Source organism: Carcharodon carcharias, chromosome 23 (genome assembly GCF_017639515.1).
Source record: "Carcharodon carcharias isolate sCarCar2 chromosome 23, sCarCar2.pri, whole genome shotgun sequence".
Taxonomy (NCBI): Eukaryota; Metazoa; Chordata; class Chondrichthyes; order Lamniformes; family Lamnidae; genus Carcharodon; species Carcharodon carcharias.
Window position 1 is genome coordinate 22,540,734 of NC_054489.1, and position 19,870 is coordinate 22,560,603.

Genomic DNA, 19,870 nt, shown 5'->3' on the forward strand with positions numbered 1-19,870 from the left:
GAAATATATCGCCGTTCCTTCATTGTCACTGGGTCAAAATCCTGGAACTTCCTTCCTAACAGCACTGTTGGTGTACTGCAGCGGTTCAAGAAGGCAGCTCACCACCACCTTCTCATGGGCAGCTAGGGATGGGCAATAAATGCTGGCCCAGCCAGCGAAACCCACATCCTGTGAATGATTTCTACCTCCTCAAGAAAATCTCCTTTCCAGTTCCTTGACTGCACTTTTACTATTTATAGTTTAAATCCATGTTTACATACACTCCCTTCAGCCCTCTTATTTCCTTTTTCAGTTTTCACCTATACTTTGTGTACTACAGTTCTCTACATAACTGCTACATAGCTGTTCCTCAGGGTCTTTTTTTTAATTCATTCATGGAATATGGACATTGCTGGCTAGGCCAGCATTTATTGCCCATCCATAATTTCCCTTGTTCAGGGAAATTTGAGATCCAACTGCATTACTGTGGGTCTGGAGCCACATGTAGGCCAGACCAGGTGGGGATTGCAGATTTCCTTCCCTGTAGGACATTACTGAACCAGATGGGTTTTTAGTTAACAATGGTTTCATGGTAATCATTAGGCTTTTAATTCCAGATTTTTGTTGAATTCAAGTTGGATTCAATCCAGGGTCCCTAGGGCATTGCCCTGAGTCTCTGGATTACTAGTCCAGTGACAATACCACTATGCCATCGCCCCCATCTCCTCTGCAGCAAGACAGGGAGGTGGAGCAGAAGCAATGAAGAGGGCAAGCTCTGCACCATGCCCTCCGCCAGGTCAGAGCTGGACTCCTTTAAGCCCCTTGACAGTGACAAGAGGCTGCCTGACAGGCCAGCCAATGCGCCCAGCATCTCTTCGTGCATATCCATCAGTGCTCTCCTGTATGCTGCTCCATTAGGGCCCTCATTTGAGTCTCCTATAGCATAATTCATCTGTGACCTGGCCCTCCAGTGAGCTAGCAAATGAACTAATCTTTACCCCTCATCTGGCTGCAGCCTATTCATGCCCAGATGATTCACTACATGCTAATTCCAACTCTACACTAGCCTCCAAGGTATATACAGTGCCGATATCTGAGCTGGTGGTTGAGTGTCAGATCAAGTGATGGGGCCGCTTCATCAGTGCTGTGCTGTGGTTCTCTCTCATTGTCCACGGGCTGCTGTGGCTGGGCAGCAATTCTTGACTGTCCGAAAGTAGGGAATCAGAAGAGAAGGTTGGTGTGAAGGAAGGTGAGTGGGGAAGAAGAGATCAATGGAGACATCATCAGCAACTTGCTCCTCATGCCAGATAGCAAGACAAGGTTGTTCTGGGAGTTGACTAGGTGCATAAAGCAGCAGCATAACACCATTCTCAATGTTTTCAGTGATGTCAGATGCCATGGGCTCCATTGCAGATACAGAGAATCTCCTCTGTAGGGCTCAGGAGATACAGGCATCCTTGTCTCCAGCCGCTTTCTCTCTGATCCCTTCTATTGAGTGCCACCTTGCCCTGCAAAAGAGAGTGAAGAATATCAGTTGTGTTGCTCTGTGTTTGGGTGATGTACATGCCACAGCCGCATTGATGGGGAAATGTGGAGGCAACAAGAGCTGGGTGTGAGGCTGGCAGCACTGAGAAGTGGGTGAAGGTGAAGTGGAATATTTGGATGTTAGGTGTGTGTCTTGACGGTCAGGGAGTGCTGCTGGGTGAGTGATGGGTCTGTGGTACATTGAATGGTGTGAGAGGAACAGCGGGTCCTGGGTTCCAGACTCCAGAGGTTGACCACCCTGGCCACCAGTTCCCACTCCCTTCTAAGGGTGGTCCTTACCTCAGTCTTTGAGTTCCAATATGCTGACGATGCTGCAACAGGTGCTGTGTCAGAAATGGATCTCCAGAGAATTGTCGATGTATTTACTGAGGCAAATGAGAAAATGGGATTTATACTCAGCATTCAGAAGACCAAAGTCCTCCATCAGCTCCAAATGGACATGCCCCAGCCCCGTTGATTAGGATTCATGATCAGTGTTTGGAAAATGTGGAACACTTCCAGTAGCTTGGAACTTATCTTTCACAGGAGGCTAACACTGATAAACCAAAGGGAGCGAACTGAGGGTGGGTGTGGTAGGAGGGAATGATGAGCATGAGAAGGGGCAGGGTAGCTGGAAGGGTGGGAGGCTGTGTATGCGTTGGTAGCAGTATAGAAGGGACATTGAGGGTGGTTGGTGGGGGCTCAGAAGCATTCAAAGACCCCGGGGGTGGGAAGGAGGAAGTTGGAGAGGCCAATGTGGATTGGGGTAGGATTCTTAGGAAGCTAGGGAACATGCACGTTCACCTAGGCATCCTGGAAAAACTAGGGTTTGGGTTGGTAGGTGACAGTGGGGAGGTAGAAGGTGATGCCAGTGGGGTCCAGAGTGATGGGGGAAAGGGCATGGGTGACTGGGGGAGGGGAAAGGACAGGAGCTGTTCAGAAATTTAACGACTACCATGGTTACCGTAGTCGAAAGTGAGTGAAGTCTCATGTTGGACGGGCATAGGTGTTACATTGGAGTGAAATCAGTGGGTGGGCAGAGATGCAGGTTGGCTCAGATGGGCAACTGAAAGAGAAACCCAGTAGGCAGCATTGAAAATGCTCAGGACAGTGAGATGAGCGTGATGGAGGAAGGCTCCACGTGCACAGGAGAGTGCTTGCACAAGGCTTCAAAAAGCCCTGCCACACACACACTTCTCCCTTCAGAATCACTCGTGGTCTGGCTGCATGCAGGAAAATGCTATTGGGGGTGAGGGGACGGTGAATGCAGCCGGAGGACTCTTGAAGTTTATGAATGGAGCTGAAAGACACCATTCCACATTACCCTAGTGAAAGTGAATATATTTTCAGATTAAAAAGTGACAAAATGTGTTCACCTGTGCACCCACTTGTGTTCAGAAATTCTTAACTTTTCTAGGCCTACCTTCTAGGTGCTGCCCTGACATCCACACCAGGGGTGGAGGCAGCCTGTGCAATGGTTGGCCCTTTGACTGTGATGACTTTGTCATGTAGCTTCTGGAGAGCCAAGGCCTTCGGGGCCCCAGCTTGCTTTGGCTGCCTTCCCGTGAGCCAGCAGCCCCCTCTGTGGTGACAGAGGATGATCTTGAGGGAGAGGACTGCCTCTGAGATTCCTGAGTGAATGACCCAGGGGTGTACAGCTGCTGCTACACCTCCTTATGGGTGCCTGAGGGCCCTGGCCTGACTCCTCAAGGGGAAGGAGCACCTGGAGGGAAGTCGAGCTGTGCCAATGCCTCTTGCGTTGCCACTGCAGGAACTCACCACAATGGAGTGTAGGTCTGCACACATCTCTCTGTTCTGCTGGACCAGGGTCTCCATGGCATCCCCAATCCTTCCTATGAAGACCTCTATGCGTGCACATGTGGGCACCACTTCATCAGAGAGCAGGCGAATGCACTTCTCCAACTCATGTGCTGCTCTGTTGAGGGCTTCCAACAGCTCTGCATGATGTTCCCCTGCCTTCTGCTGACTCTCCAAGATGAGTTGGAAGGCCGAACCCAGAAGCTCGTCATCTGACTCCCAACTCATAGATGCCTCTTCCCCAGCAGACCTCCGAGTGCTGGGCAGCTTGGATGAACCTGCCTCTTCCTGCTGCGGACCACCAGATTGTGAACCCGAGCCTGTTCTAGATCTAGGTCCTACCGAGGTGTGTATCTCTGCACTGGTGCAGGGTGTGGGTAAGCGCTGTAATGGGTCTTCCAGGCTGTTTATTTCCAGCTCTTCAATGGGGGAGGAGTCCTCTTCACTGGAGGTGATCTGGATGGAGCTGAGGGACTGGCTGGCTGAGAGTCGGTCACTTGGCAGAGCTCCCTGTGAACCAGAGTAGAGATAATTAGCACATGGCAGCAGAGTCAAAAGCAGGAGAGAAAGCACTCACATTTGTGTTAAGGGAGGGATGATGTGGTGCAGGGTCCTCACGTGGATGTTCACCGCTGACCTCACTGTTGCCACAGACAGAGTCCCCATCCTCACCAGTCAGTGCAATGGCACACTCCTCAAAAGCTTTGGAGCACTTGGTAGCACTTTGATGCCTCTGTGTTGCCTGAGTGGGCAGATAAGCTACAGGCCCAGCTCCAAGCATGTCAATGTGGCTGCGCCTGAACTGTCTCAGCTGCAGGGGAATGGTCACTTTATACAAGGTTTCCCTAATGTGTGCCCTCTTCCCTCTCCCCCACCATACATGGGCTTGTGCACTACCTTCAACTACAGTACAATCCTTGCCCACCCCACGCTCCGAAGTTGCATCAACTGCAGGATAGCCCTTGCCCCAGCACTCTACTGTCAGCCAGTTGGGGAAAAGCAACTTGCCTGTACCCTCACTTGAATGCGCAGTGCCTCAACCTTGAGGTCCAACAGGCGACCCTGGCGAGCTCTGCGCAACATTAGCATGCACTCACCTCCGAGTTCCCCTTGAAGGGCAGCCCACCATATGCATGCTTTATATATGCTGTTGTGAAACACGTTGGCGTGCAATCAGACTGATGTGCTCGGATGATCCAGTATGGGTTGGGGGGGTGGGGGGGGGCGGTGATTCTGGCGAGCAGGTCTTATAATTGTAATTATAATGCAGAAGTATTACAATGAGGTTCCCACTGTCTGACAGTGGGAACTGTGGCCCGCCATTGACAGGCAGAATGCATGATTGCAAATTGAGTTCATGACATCGTGAGACCAATTCTTGGCCTTTTCGTCATATTGTTCCCTCACGTTGCCAAACACACCCAACGGCTGAGGGCATGGAAAATTCCGCACTAGGATACATCTAATCCCACCTCCACCACCCTGATAGTCTTGTGGTACAGTGATAATCTCTACTAATCAGTCTGCAACAGGCTCAGGGATAAAATGAGGAAAACTGCAATGGTGGGAATCAAAGTTGGAAAACCACAGAGTACTCTATCTTTGTTTCAAAGCTTTCCCTTGGAGGTCAACTGTGCTAGAAAACTATCACACACTGCTTAAACCACCTATGGACCTAGGACATGCATACCACTCAAACCTAACCAGCAGAGAATAGACAATATTTTGATGGTGCAAGGCAACAAGAGGCATGTATAGGTGACTCATAACTACAAAAATCATGCATCTATGACAGAGTATGGTGCACTGTTTATGAGGGTTAGAAAAATGTGTAAAATTAAGTGAAGGGCTAAGGTTCATATTGCAAGACATTATCAAATAAACAAAGACAAAAATTGTTTATCAAGAAGCAGTGATTATGTGACTTATGGCTTAGATTTTTGCCATGACAGGGAACCTCTACATTGTGATGAAAATGGCGGATGAGACTGGAAGTCCCACCCCAAAACACAGCACTTCTTATTTTCATGAGGATGGGACAGGAACTGGGCCAGGGTTTGCGCATGCTAGGTTTATGGAGGCAGGTAGCCTTTTAAATCACCAACTGCCTCCACTGAAGTGTGGTTTTGGTAGGCCCGGAGTGTGAAATCCAGAGTGTGCAGATTAAACCAGGTAAGAGCTGGTCTGAACTTGGGGTATTCATTTGGATAGCTAGGTTACCCATTTGGAGAGTTATGACCCAGGATATAGTCCCAGGATACCTTTGGGAGAGGTTAGGCATCCTTTGGGGTAGGTAAGGCATCCTTTGAGATTGTTAAAAGTAAACATTACTGTGTGTAAAAAGTACATAAACTCATTGGAACTGTTAAAGCTGTCAAAGAAGTGTCAAAGAATACTAGCTGACATGATATTGAAGGGCAAAAGGTGGTGTGTGGGGGGCAAGGGTTGGCATGAGTTTGCACTGAGTTAGCAGAAAGACTATGAAGGGCTATGTGGATGTGAGGGCATAGGGGAAAGGAGGGGCTGTGGGGATTGGGTGTAGGCTGTGGTATTAAGTGAATGTGGTTGCTAAATTTTTGGTATATGAAGATAACAATTCATTTTCTATGCCTTATGTAGCAATTGCTCTCAAAGTTAATAAATACTTTAATGCCTGAATTCTGCAGTCAATTGGCTGTGCTTGCTGCTGACCTTGATGAAAGCTGACCACAAAAATCTAGCCTTTCCTGATGTTAATCTAATCCTAGTGGTAGCTAAAGCAGATCTCAGGTGATGTTATCAAACAGGCTAAGCAGTGATGAATTTTCAAGAACAGCAATGCAGGAAGTAAAAAGCCTGGAATATAATTCACATTTTAATAATTGTATGGAAAAGCAAAATAAAGATTGGTGCACACACATGGGATTAAGATCTATGGATTTTGAGAATGGAGAAATTTAACATTATACAAACAAAAAAATTGGACTTTCAGGGCCTGAGAGGCTATTCAGCAATTCTACGTCTTTGTACAACTGGAGTATTTTGATCACCCTGAGATAAAGGCCAGCAATTTATTGACCCTGTTGGTTACTGTTCTGTAGTTGTGTACTAGTTTAAATTTTGGTTCGTGGTTCAAATTCTAGAATGTTTGCCATGACAGAGAAACTGTCACTGCTCCCCTCCTCAAGCCTCCAAATAAATTTTGCGGAACAGGTCTTGAAAAAATGTTGCCTTCACATGGGTGTCCAGCTTGCCTGTTCAAAGGAGCAGATTAACTTTGAGCACAATGGGAAGGCAGCAGGATCAGAGTGGGTAACCGAATGGCCCCAATGTAACTGTTGCCAAACGCTTGAGCTGGAATTTTCCAGCCCTCACGCTGGCAGGATCTTCCAGTCCTGCCGCTGTGAGCAGAGGTTTCATTGGCTCGTCAGCTTTGCCGCGGGGAAACTCACCATGGGGCAGCTAGAAAATTCTGGAACAAAAACAAAAATACCTGGAAAAACTCAGCAGGTCTGACAGCATCTGTGGGGAGGGGGATACAGTTAACGTTTCGAGTCCGTATGGCTCGTCATCAGAACTAAGAAATATAGAAATGAGGTGGAATATAAGCTGGTTGGGGGGGGGACAGGTAGAGCTGGATAGAGGGCCAGTGATAGGTGGAGGCAAAGAAAAGATTGCCAAAGATGTCACAGACAAAAGGACAAAGGGGTGTTGACGGTGGTGATATTAGCTAAAGGATGTGCTAATGGTGACATTAAGGGTAAAAAGCAGGACAAGCAAGGTACAGATAGCCCTAGTGGGGATGGGGTGGGGGGAGGGATTGAAATAAGCTAAAAGGTAGAGATAAAACTATGGATGGAAATACATTTAAAAATAATGGAAATAGTTGGGAAAAGAAAAATGTATATAAAAAATTATAAATTATTGGAGAAAGGGGGTGGGGATGGAGGAGAGAGTTTATGATCTAAAGTTGTTGAACTCAATATTCAGTCCGGAAGGCTGTAAAGTGCCTAGTCGGAAGATGAGGTGCTGTTCTTCCAGTCTGCGTTGAGATTAACTGGAACAATGCAGAAGGCCAAGGACGGACATGTGGGCATGAGATCAGGGTGGTGTGTTAAAATGGCAAGCGACAGGGAGGTCTGGGTAATGCTTGTGGACAGACTGAAGGTGTTCCGCAAAGCGGTCACCCAGTCTGCGTTTGGCCTTGGTTCCCACTAGGTGCAGGTGATGGGAGTTAAAATCAAGCCCTGGGTTTCTGCTCACCAGTCAACTTGCATGTATAAACAGTGAGAATTTTCTTGTCAACTGGTTCTGCATGTTTCCATTGTGACCCACTCAACAACTAATCCAAGAAGCCAGAATGATAAATGCTTGGAAGCAAAACATTGTCTCCAATGTTGAGAGCTCTCACTGTACAACATTTACTGCCTCAATATTGACTGCTGGTAACAGAATTTGAGAAGCATAATTATTTCATCAAGTGGAGGATCTTATGTTGAATCCCAAGTTGACATTTTCAGCAAAGAAACTGCACAATGTTCCTGTTAAACTCCAGCCTGTCACTATTTGTAATTACTATGACATGAATTGCTCATGAATATTTATCAAGGTGTTCTGCTCAAGTAAGTTAATGACTGTGACAGTGTCATACAGGCATATAGCAATAGTTGTATACTTGAGTAAAAATTATTAGCATCCATTAATGTTCATTCAGAAATTTACTTAGTTTTAAGAAGTCACTTCCACAGAACATGTGCCAGTGTTATGGCTGGTCCCTGGACGAAATAATCCAATTTGTTAACTTCCCGAACAGGACCCCAATTTTATTATGCTCCCAAGTGAGGAGAAATGAGCTGGCTCCCCCTTCTTTATTCAACATCCTTGGTTGGTCTCAACAAGGTTATTTTAAAAGGGATCCCTTCCCTCCATGGATATCTTTACCCAGTCCAAATGTATTTATGGAAAGAATCTTCCCCTCATCAGTGGGGGAAGTGCGGGAGTGGGCGCATGCAGGCATGCCTTGGATTGCCGCCCCCAATTGGGGGCGCGCCGCTATTTTACTTGGGCAGGCCAATTAAGGACCCCCCAGCGTGATGTCCACCAGGAAGTGCTATGCCCTCACTGTGCGGGCAGGAGGGGGATTACCTAAGCCGGGAGTGGGCTCTTCCGCACATGCGCATGAAAGAGCGCATTCATTTTTCTGAGGCTAAGTGGTATCTCAGGGAGATCGACACTGTCACATGAGTTGGGACATGTCCATCACTTTTATTCAAACTTTTATTAAATTTTTCAAAACCTTCATGAAACCTCATCCCGTCCATGGATTGCATTAACAGGTTCAAAGGCCAACATTCCATTGAGATGAATCGTCCACTCCACCTGTTTTCCACCTAAACGGTGAAGGTGAAATAGCTTTAGGTTTTGGATAAGTAAGGACACAATAAGAAAGGTTAAGAACTATCATTAAAAACAGAAAAAGCTGGAAATTTTCTCTTTTTATTTCAGTTTTCATTATCTGCATTTGCTTCTGTTTGAAATATTATGATCTGAGGCACTCTTTCTATATTAAAGAGAAAAGGTTCTTACATTGGGCTTCTGGAGATATTTTATTGCTGCTGATGTTGGTGAGATAACTGGGCTTGCAGCCTTGCCTTCTTAAAGGCACATAACAAAAAGAAAATAATAAAGATAATGAAACCAAATTTACATCCTCTTCCTTGATGAGAAAACCCTTAATATATAGATGCTTTTGACTGTAAGTTCCACTGCTCTATTGTCTAGTCAAGTGTGAACTATATATTGTGAAACTCTACAATGTTATTCATTCACTAATGTTAGGAACATTATTATTATTGGGCAGTGACTTTGACAAAACAAATACTTTAAAATTTAATATAATTTTCATCGGACATTCTGGACACTTTGATTCCTGAACTTAACCTATGTTACTCCCCAGAAGCTCAACAATTTGGTGTTTCTGTAATTTAAAAAGTAATTAAAAAGAAGCAATAGAAAATTGATGAGCTTTGAAGAGTATAGGATATGTAGCAATTGAGCTAATTTGAAGTCTTTTTGGGCAGAAGAAGTGAGAGATCTGCAGGAATTCCAATCCATTGAGTGAGAAAGTTGCCTCGTACTTAAATAACTTGAGAAATAGTGACTCAGGCAAAGTAAAGTTTGTGAGGTAAATTGCCTACCCGCCTGCTAAGTAAGCAGCCCAGTAACCAAATGTCCCTATTGTCATTATAGTGTGATTAAAATGAGCAAGGATTGCAATGTCATCAGCTGGACTCGATTGCTTTGGATCATCTGAAAAGAAAAATAAATTCCTTTGTAATTATCGACGTTCTCCTCATACCAATCCATTCCATTACTTGTTTTTTCTCCAGTTTAAAATAGATTAAGTTAAGGAAAGATAAGGGTTCTAGTTTTTATTTAAAGTACATAAAATTTTTAACTTTTCTGACTGTATTTAACATAAGTAAAGTTTTTCTTTCAACTAAAGGCATGGCAGGGCAGCACAGTCCTGTGTTATGTACTGCCTGCAACATGTGGGAAGCCCTAGACGCTCCTTGCGCTCTGACCAACCATGTGTGCAGGAAGTGCCACCAGCTGCAGCTACTTGAGCTCCAAGTTTTTGAGCGGCAGCTGGAGCAATTGAGGTGCATCCGTGAGGCTGAGAGTTTCACAGATAGCACGTTTTTAGACGTGGGGCAGAATTTTGCCCTTGGTGGGCGAGAGGGCCCCATCGGCTCGGCGGTGGGCAGGCAGCCGACCCCCGCTGCTGAAACGGGGCCCGCCGCCATTTTGAGTGGTCGGGCCAATTAAGGCCCCCCCCAGCGGCCTGCCCGACAGGAAACGCTATGCGCTTCCTGTGGGGGGGATGGAGGGAATCCTTATCTGTCAAAGTGTGCTCACTGCTCCCTGAGGCAAAGTGCTGTCTCAGGGAGCTTACTGACAGGTAAGAAAAGTCAAAAAATAGAGAAATATTAAAATTATTAACATGTCCCCCTCATGTGACAATGTCACATGAGATGGGACATGTTAATAAGAAACATATAAGGTTTATTAAATTTTTAAAAAACAGACATGAAACTTCATCCTGCCAGTGGATGAAGTTTCATGAATAATTTGCAGCTCGCTGGGGCTCCTGGCCTGCCTGTCAGCCTTAAGCTTGGACAGCTAGGATCTTTAACAAGGTTAATTAGTCTGTCAATGGCCTTAATTGGCCATTGACAGGTCGGCAGGGGAACAGCCGATTTCGCTGTCCACCCGCCTTCCTGAAGATTTAAATGGACCGGGATGACATCAGGGGTTCCTCCATACGTCATCCCACGTCATTTTCCCATCGGCAAGTGGGCCTCGCCCCCAAATCACCAAGGGGTAAATCCTTCTGGTGGTCACCCCACAGCTTACAGACATGCAGACAGAGAGGGAATGGGTGACCATCAGTCAGAAGAAAGGTGTCAGGCAGGTAGTCATGAAATCCCCCGGGTGCATCTCACTTGAGAACCATTTTTCGGTGTTGGAAAACCATGAGAGTGACGGTTCCTCTGGGGAGTGCAGCCACGCTCATAGCACTGTGATTGGTTCAGCTGCACAATGGGGGTTGGGGGGGGGGGGGGGGGGGGGGGGGGCGGGGGGGAAGAAGGGAAAAGCAATAGTGGTAGGAAATTCGATAGTAAGGGGAACAGGCCGACGTTTCTGCAGCCATAGACATGACTCCAGGATGGTATATTGCCTCCATGGTGCCAGGGTCAAGGATGTCACTGAACAGCTGCAGGGCATTCTAAAGGGGGAGGGTAACCAGACAGAGACCATGGTAAATATTGGTACCAGCGATTATAGGTAGAAAGAGGAATGAGGTCCTGCAAGCAGAATTTAGGGAGCTAAGAAACAGGTAACAAAACAGGACCTCCAAAGTAGGAATCTCTGGATTACTTCTGGTGCCACGCGCTAGTGAGTATAGAAGTGGGAGGTTAGTCCTCCAGCATGGCTGGAGAGATGGTGCAGGAGGGAGGGCTTTAGATTTCTTGGACATTGGGACCATTTCTGGGGATGATGGGACCTGTACAAGATGGACAGGTTGCACTGGAATGGGACCAACATCCTTGAAGGGAGGTTTGCTAGTGCTGTTGGGGAGGGTTTCAACTAACTTGGCAAAGGGATGGGATTCTGAGAGGAGGTTCAGCAGGGGGAGATGCACAGCCAAAATTAGAAGAGAGAGCAAGTGAGTCTGGAAGGCATAGAAATGATAGGTCAGATAAGGCAAAAGGGAGTTTGGCAAGGTTGGATGGTATTTATTTTAAGGCAAGAAGTCTGACAAATAAGGCAGATGAGTTGAGGGCACAAATTAACACTTGGAAGTATGATGTCATTGCTGTCACAGAGACATGGTTGAGAGAGGGGCAGGATTGGCAACTCAATATTCCAGGATTTGGGTCTTCAGGCAAGACAGAGAAGGAGGTAAAAGAGGAGGGGGTATTGTAATATTGATCAAGGCATCAATTACAGCAATAAGGAAGGATGCCATCTTAGAAGGCTCCTCAAATGAAGCCATATGGGTAGAACTTAAAAACAAAAAAGGAGCAATCACATTGCTGGGAGTGTACTATAGGCTCCCAAACAATCAGAAAGAAATAGAAGAGCAGATATGTAGGCAAATTTCAGAGAAGCGTAAAAAATAATAGGGCAGTAATAGTGAGGGATTTCAACTTCCCCAACATTAACTGGGTTAGTCATAGTGTGATAGGTTTAGAGGGAGCAGAATTCTTAAAATGCATCCAGGAGAGCTTTTTAAGCAGATATGTGGAAGGTCCTACAAGACAGGGGGCGGTCCTGGACTTCATTTTAGAGAATAAAGCTGGGCAAGTGGTAGAGGTATCAGTGGGGGAACATTTTGCAGATAGTGATCATAACTCTGTTAGATTCAAGGTTGTTATGGGAAAGGACAAGGATGGGCCAGAATTCAGAGTTCTAAATTGGGGGAAGGCCGATTTTAATAAGACGAGATATGATTTGGCCAGAATGGACTGGGAGCAGCTACTTTGAGGTGAATCTGCGTCAGAGCAGTGGACCTCATTCAAGAAGGAAATAGGGAGAGTACAGGGCCAACATATTCCAGTAAAGACAAAGGGCGGGATCAACAAATCCAGGGAACCCTGGATGTTGAGGGATATACAGGATTGGATAAAGAGGAAAGGGGAGACTAATGGCAGATAACGAAGGATCAAAACAGTGGAAGCCCTAGAAGAGTATAGAATGTGCAGGAGGGAACTTAAAAAGGAAATTAGGATAGCAAAAAGGGGGCATGAAAAAACATTGCCAGGTAAAATAAAGGAAAATCCATAGTTATTTTAACACAATATTAAGAGTAAGAGGATAACTAGGAAAAGAGTAGGGCCCATTAAGGGCCATAGTGGTAATTTGTGTGTAGAGCAGGAAGATGTAGGTAGGGTTCCAAATGAATACTTTGTGTCTGGGTTCACAAGTGTGAGGGACAACGTGGGTATGGAAATCAGACAGGAGGACTGTGATATAATTAAAGAGATTAGCATAGAAAGGGAGGAGGTTTTAAGTGGCCTGGCAGGCTTAAAAGTAGTTGAATCTCCGGGCCCAGATGAAATGTATCCCAGGCTGTTGAGTAAGGCAAGGAAGGAGTTAGCAGGGGCGCTGGCAATAATTTTCAATACCCCTCTGGACACAGGAGAGGTGCCAGAGGACTGGAGGACAGCCAATGTGGTACCATTATTCAAGAAAGGAGGAAGTGATAAACCAGGGAACTACAGGGCATTCAGTCTAACCTCAGTGGTGGGAAACTATTGGAAGCAATTCTGAGGGACAGGATTAATCTACACTTGGAGAGGCAAGGATTAATCAAGGACAGTCAGCATGGTTTTGTTAAGTGGAGGTCATGTCTGACCAATTTGACTGAATTTTTCGAAGAGGTGACCAGGTGTGTAGATGAGGGCAATGCATTTGACATAGTCTACTTGGACTTCAGCAAGACTTATCATAAGGTCCCTCATGGGAGACTCATAATGAAGGTAAGAGCCCATGGGATCTTAGGCAATTTGGCAAATTGGATCCAGAGTTGGCTGTGTGACAGGAAGCAGAGCTGATGGTCGAGGGGCATTTTTGTGACTGGATGCCTGTGTCCAGTGGGGTTCCACAGGAATCAGTGTTGGGTTCCTTGTTGTTTGTGGAATATATAAATGATTTAGACTTGAAAGTGGGAGGGTTGATCTGTAAGTTTGCGGATGACATGAAAATTGATAGGGTGTTAAATTTTAAGGAGGATAACCTTAGACTACAGGAAGATATAGATGGGATGGTCAGATGGGCTGATCAGTGGCAAATGGAATTTAATCCGGATAAGTGTGAGGCAATGCACTTGGGCAGGACAAACAAGGCACAGGGATTCACGATGAATGGTAGGACCCTGGGAAGTACAGAGGATCAGAGGGACCTTGGTGTGCATGTCCACCGGTCCCTTAAGGTGGCAGGACAGGTAGATAAGGCGGTTAAGAAGGCATGTGGAATACTTGCCTTTATTAGCTGAGGCACAGAAAATAAGAGCAGGGAGGTTATGCTGGAACAGTATAACAAACCGGTTAGGCCACAGCTAGAGTATTATAGGAAGGATGTGATTGCACTGGAGAGAGTGCAGAGGAGATTCACCAGGGTGTTGCCTGGACTGGAGAGTTTTAGTTATGAGGAGAGATTGGATAAACTGGGGTTATTTTCCCTGGAGCAGAGATTGAAGGGAGACATGATTGAGGTGTATAAAATTATGAGGGGCATAGATAGGGCAGACAGAAAGGAACTGTTCCCCTTGGTGGAGGGATCAATAACCAGGGGGCATAAGTTTAAGTAAGGGGCAGGGGATGTGAGGAAGAATTTTTCACCCAGAGGGTGGTGGGAATTTGGAACTCACTGCTTGAAAGGGTGGTAGAGGTAGAAATCCTCATAACATTTAAGAAGCATTTGGATGTGCACTTGAGATGCCATGGCATACAAGGCTATGTGCCTAGTGCTGGAAAATGGGATTAGAATAGTTAGGTACTTGTTTGACCAGCGCAGACTCGATGGGCTGAAGGGCCTTTTTCTGTGCTGTGGACCTCTATGAATCTAAAACATCACCTTTGTATTCATTCCTGAAGTAAGCCATTGCTGTGTCTAAATATTTCTTATCAACTATGACTCCTTTCCATTGGTTTGGCATGACAGTCATCTCCACTTCGAACATAAACACATATGTTACATTCTTTCACTTCCCTCTAATGTGTCTAAGGAATAGCTTGGTCTGTTCTGTGATAAAGTCATGAAAGCTGAACGCATGGATAATTTATTCTTGGATATGATGATAAAAGGTCCAGGAACATGGGGTTGATAGAAAATGAACATCATCTTCTGGAATGCTATGGTTCTGATCATCCATCCAGTCATGGAGATTATATTGCTTCCGATTTATCCTGTTTCTCACACTATCTTGGAGGGTCAGAAGTGTAATTTTGAAGATAGGGGACAGGTAATTGGCCATGGCAGGCAAAATGTATGCTTTATGACCTTTCAATTTTGCCAATGTGTATAATGTTGTATACTCCCCCAACAGGTTGCCGAGTCGTCCAATTGAGTTCCTTGTCCAAATTCCTTTTGAAGATGTCTTCACCATTTTAGGGATTTTCTCTGTTTCATTTTCCAATATCATGGTTATATTTGCAAGAATTGGAAGATATTTGGTTGGTATATTGCCATATCTTAACTGATATCTCTAGATTATAGTAGCTAATGCCATTGAACAGAGCAATGGTAAAAAGATCAGCATTTTGTTGCTTTGCCAAACAGAAACCTTACTTAAAAGAACCATCTCCACAGCCTCTACGTGTTGTGATTCTGTGATTCGATTTCTTCAATTCAGGTGGAGTTTCTTAAAGCTTGGAAATTGTTCATTACTATAAAATCAAGGATGAAGAACAAGACTTCAAATTTGCCGATGTATCATTTCCTTTTCCAAAGCTGCTTTTGAGAAATTCATTATTGATGAAGAGGGCAAATCACCTTAGTGCAAATGGTTAGAAAATAATAGGTCAGGTGGGTAATAGAAAGTTAGCATCATGATTGGCAATACACTAAGACTTGGGGGGACCATTTAGTTAACATGTTTAGCATGTGACATGAAGTGAATCACACAGCATTGCACGATTCCAGATTTGATACATTTGGTGAAAGAGATGTTCTACAGGAGGAGAAGGAACTTTATTCTCTTCTCCTTGAGGAGAGAAAACCAGTATCAAAGGGCACGTGGGCTCGCCAGAATAGCCGGCTTCCTGATAGTGAACATGTGGCTTTACTGGCCCGTTCACCTTCATAGGAGCGCTACTGCCATGGTGAGAGCTACTTGTACTGTCTGTTTTCATGTTTCTTGCTAGTTTTCTCTCATACTCCATTTCCTCACTCTATTCTCATTTGAGTCATCACTTCTGGTTTCTAAAATATTCCCAACCCCCTGGACCTACCTCTAATATTTGCTCATTTCACATCTTTTCCTTCAATTTGATACCATTTTCAATTTCCTATCTTCATCACAGATGGTGGGTGGGATTTTCGGTCCCACCAGTGGTGGGCATTGTGGCAGGCAGGACCGGAAAATTCGGAGCACAGCCAAACTCATTTTTTCACCGGTTTAAAAACAGATTCCAATTTTCCGCTCCCGAGTTTCATGGTAGTTCAGGTTTCCCACTAAGCCACATCTGGGACTGTATCTGCATGCCTTTGTAAATCATGAAAGCTCATTAAAATCTCAGTTCGCCAGAATCACACTCCCACTCCAAATCTAATGGCCACACTGCTGGCTAATTAGACCAGTGTGAACAACGATCGGACATAACTGAAGTGCACCTGGCAAACTGTACTTTACTCATGACATTGGGGTTTGTGCATGCAGCATTCACCTACCTTTCACTGCACTGAGCTCGCGGCTACTCTGAATCTGCTGTACCAAGGCTGTTCAGGCAAGACCAGTGGGAAGAGACGGGTTGGAAGGTACACACTTGACTTTGTGGTGGGGGAAGCTATGGGTGAGACTAGATAAAGGCAAGGGAAGGGGAGAGTGGAAGGCACACATTTAACTGAGGTGGGGAGTAGGTGGAGACTGGAGCCTGGGAGGGAAGGGATGGACGGAGGTACATACCTGGGGGGTATGATGATTGCAGCACAGGAGGGAAGGGTGGACAGACACACATGACTCGAGGGTTGTGAATGAGAGGGGATAAGTGAAAGACAGTCTGGCGGCCGTGTGCACCATGTAGTCGGGGCCAGAAAGCAAAGGCAGTATGGGGGCAGTGCACACCATGCTACAAGGCTATGCCTGGCACACATGTCCTGGTCCCAGTCCAGGGAGGGGGAGGGCCTGTCTATGCTGCCATCAGTCATGCACAGCAAGGTATGCAGGGTGTGGTCAGTCCCTCATGCATTTGGGTCCTGAGGGTTGGTAGCCTGGCACAGGGCATCAGATGGCACAGCCACAGTCAAGGAAGGCATCTGCAGCCTGTAAATAGGGAACTGGCACTTGATCATCTCATTGAGGGGTCACATCTAAGTAGGTCACTGTGCTTAGGGCCTCAAGATGGGGAGGGGTGAGGTCGACATGGGGCATTGGGACATCCACAGAAAGTGGTTCAAGGAGGAAGACAGGGATATCTACAAGAATCATGATGGGCTTCAGGGTTAAAGAGGAGGCAGGGGAGTGATTGAAGGGAGAGAAACTTGCATGTGATGCTCTTCCAGGATGATAGGAGGGCTTGGATGGTGACAGGGCGGGGGGAGTGTTGGAAGCTGGTCTCCTAGAGGAAGACGAGTGGCATCATTTCAATAGTAGCTTGGGGCCAAATGTTGAACGGTTATGAATGAATATTTGTCCCTCTCACGGGAAGGCACAAAGGTCAGAAGGATCCAATTGTAAAGGGGCCACAGTGAAAGTACATATGCAACATGCTCCGAAGACCTCTACACATTACAACTGAGAGGTTCAGACTTTTTACACCTCAATGATTACAGCCATTACATTAGTGCGTGGCTGGGCTCTATAAGGAAGACTGACGGTACCCTGACTGAGGTGTTAACATCTGGCTGCGCTCATCCAATCCCTGCTGTGAGTGTTCTGTCATGCCTGGGGTGTTGGGGGTGGGAGGTGTGGGCAGTGGGTGGATGGGGTGAACTCAGCTTCCAGTGACCCTTAAGGCTGTGCTACAGATGCAAGGGAGGGTCTGGGGATGGAATGCCTGGCATGAGGGCAGCCCAAGGGCTTCACAATGACCCCTGAGTTTGACTATCGACGGTGATCTTTGCAGGGTAAAGGTCATTCATGTCTTTGATCAATTTTTCCATGGAGACATGGAGGCAGCAGGCAATGCTACCTTTTTTATTCCTCCCAAGCAACTGAGGAGGAGAAGAAAGGCCCATCGTCGGCAGGCCTCACCCTGTGGAACATGGGCTAGCAGGACCCCATGAAGACCCAGATGCTGAGGCTGAGAGACCAATTCCATGGAGGCGTTTGGCATGACCCAGGGTGTACAGGAGATGCCTCTCATACTTACAGATGAGCAAGAGACGGTGTTGTCGGTGCCTTCAATTGTCATGGGATGGGGTGGCTCACATCTGTCAAAGTATTCGGGAGAATCTGACACCACATGGCCTGGGAAGCCACCCATTGCCATTGGCTGTAAAGGTGACCACTGCATTCAACTTCTTTGCAAGTGGCTTGTTCCAGGGCTCCACTGGGGGCCTCTGTGGAATATCACAATTCTCTGCTCATAAATGCATCCGAGAGGTCACTGCCACCCTGTTTAGGAAGGCACACGGTTACATCAAGTTCACCCTGGATGAAGCCAGCCAGGCTGCCAGAGCAGTGGGATTTGCAGCGATCTCCAGCTCCCCACAGGTGCAAGGTGCCGTTGACTGCACGCATGTGGCTTTAAGAGCTCCCTGGCAGCAGCCACAACAATTCCACACACTCAACGTGCAGTTGATCTTTGATCACCAAAAGTAGATTATGCAGTTCTGTGTGAGATATCTTGGGAGTTTGCACAAATCTCAACATTTTGAGTCACTTGCAAGTGCCACAGATCTTCAAGTGCCATTAGCGCATTCACGGTTGGCTAATTAGTGACAAAGACTACCCCCAAAGTATGTAGTTAATGATGCCCTTTCGGTATCCACAGAGTCCTTCAGAGGAGAGATACAATGTGGCTCATTCTGCAACACACTGCTTGATCAAGCAGACCATTGGCTTGCTGAAGATGCATTTCAGATCTCTGGACCAGTCAAGCAGTGCTCTCCAGCACTCTCCCCAGATGGTGTCCCGCATCATCATTGTTTTCTGGTTTCTTCATAACTTAGTGCCCCAAATGGAGATGAGATGCCAGATGGAGAGATGAAAGAGATGCATGTCTCCTCCAATGAGAGGCATAAGTTCGATTAGGGCCAAGATGTTGAGGCCATAGCAGAAGAGGCCATAGCATGGGCCAAATGTAGCAGACATGCCCATGCAACACTTATAGCCACAAGGTTTCAGGGCGATGAAGATGACTAGCTCATTCAAGCTTCTTTCACCTGTGCCATCCATGCAGGCTTGACATTAACACCTTCTTTGCTGTCCTCAACATTTCAATGAAGGATGTCAATTTCAGAATGAGTAGTCATAATCTTGCGTGACAATGGCCTCATCCTTGGAAGGCTAGCAGTGTATGACTCTCCACAGGGCATCTAACATGCAAGAATAATTCTGTGTATGAGATCCCTGTGGACTGTAACCTTGCAAATGCCTGATGGCCTTGTGAGAGTACAAGTTAAAAGTAAGGAGAAGGTTAACTTATCCCTGGCGACCTCCTCCCAAGCATTGGTGGTGAGATTGGTGGACCTCCGGCTCCCATCAAAGGGGTAAAGGACCTCCTGCTAGTCCTTGACTGCCTGGAGGAGTATTGCCAGGCACTTGTTACTGAATTTGGGCACAGATGGTTTGTCTCTTCTGTGGGCCATGCTGGTGTTTGCCATGACAAGCCCTGGGCTGCAGTGAGTGAATGTGTGTGCAGGTGCCCTTTAAATATGGCGCCCAGAAATACGACCCAATGAGGTAATGGAGGGGCAGGTGAATCCCAACCCGCCCTGCCACAGGATACAACGTGCTGTTTGTTCATGCATACATAATGAGGTGAAAAGTGAATGATCTGGCATGCCAACCCACCTCTCCCACTGGCGGGGTCCACGCTGACTTTCTCTCCCACCACTACAATTAGAGCAGAATTGTCCCAGAATTGCACTAAGTGCAGTAGCGGGAGTAAAAACATTTTACTCACCAGCTGCAATAACAGATTTTCATGCCATATCGTTCGGTTCCCACCTCATCAATTATGCAGCCACAGGAAACACGCCGCCTCACTAGCAGGCGGCATCTGAATCGCCCGCCACACCATTACCTTGCTGTTTTCTCACTCTGGGTGCCATGCTTAAACAGCAGCTGCACACACAGTTCTCAGTGCTCGCAGCCCTGGTCTGCTCTGGTCAAGACATA

At 46.4% G+C, this 19,870-nt stretch overlaps 1 pseudogene; it reads right to left on the reverse strand.

Moving 5' to 3' along the window:
• Positions 1–1,367: 1,367 nt before the first annotated feature.
• Positions 1,368–15,010, reverse strand: LOC121268953 (annotated as a pseudogene).
• Between the last annotated feature and the right edge of the window lie 4,860 nt (positions 15,011–19,870).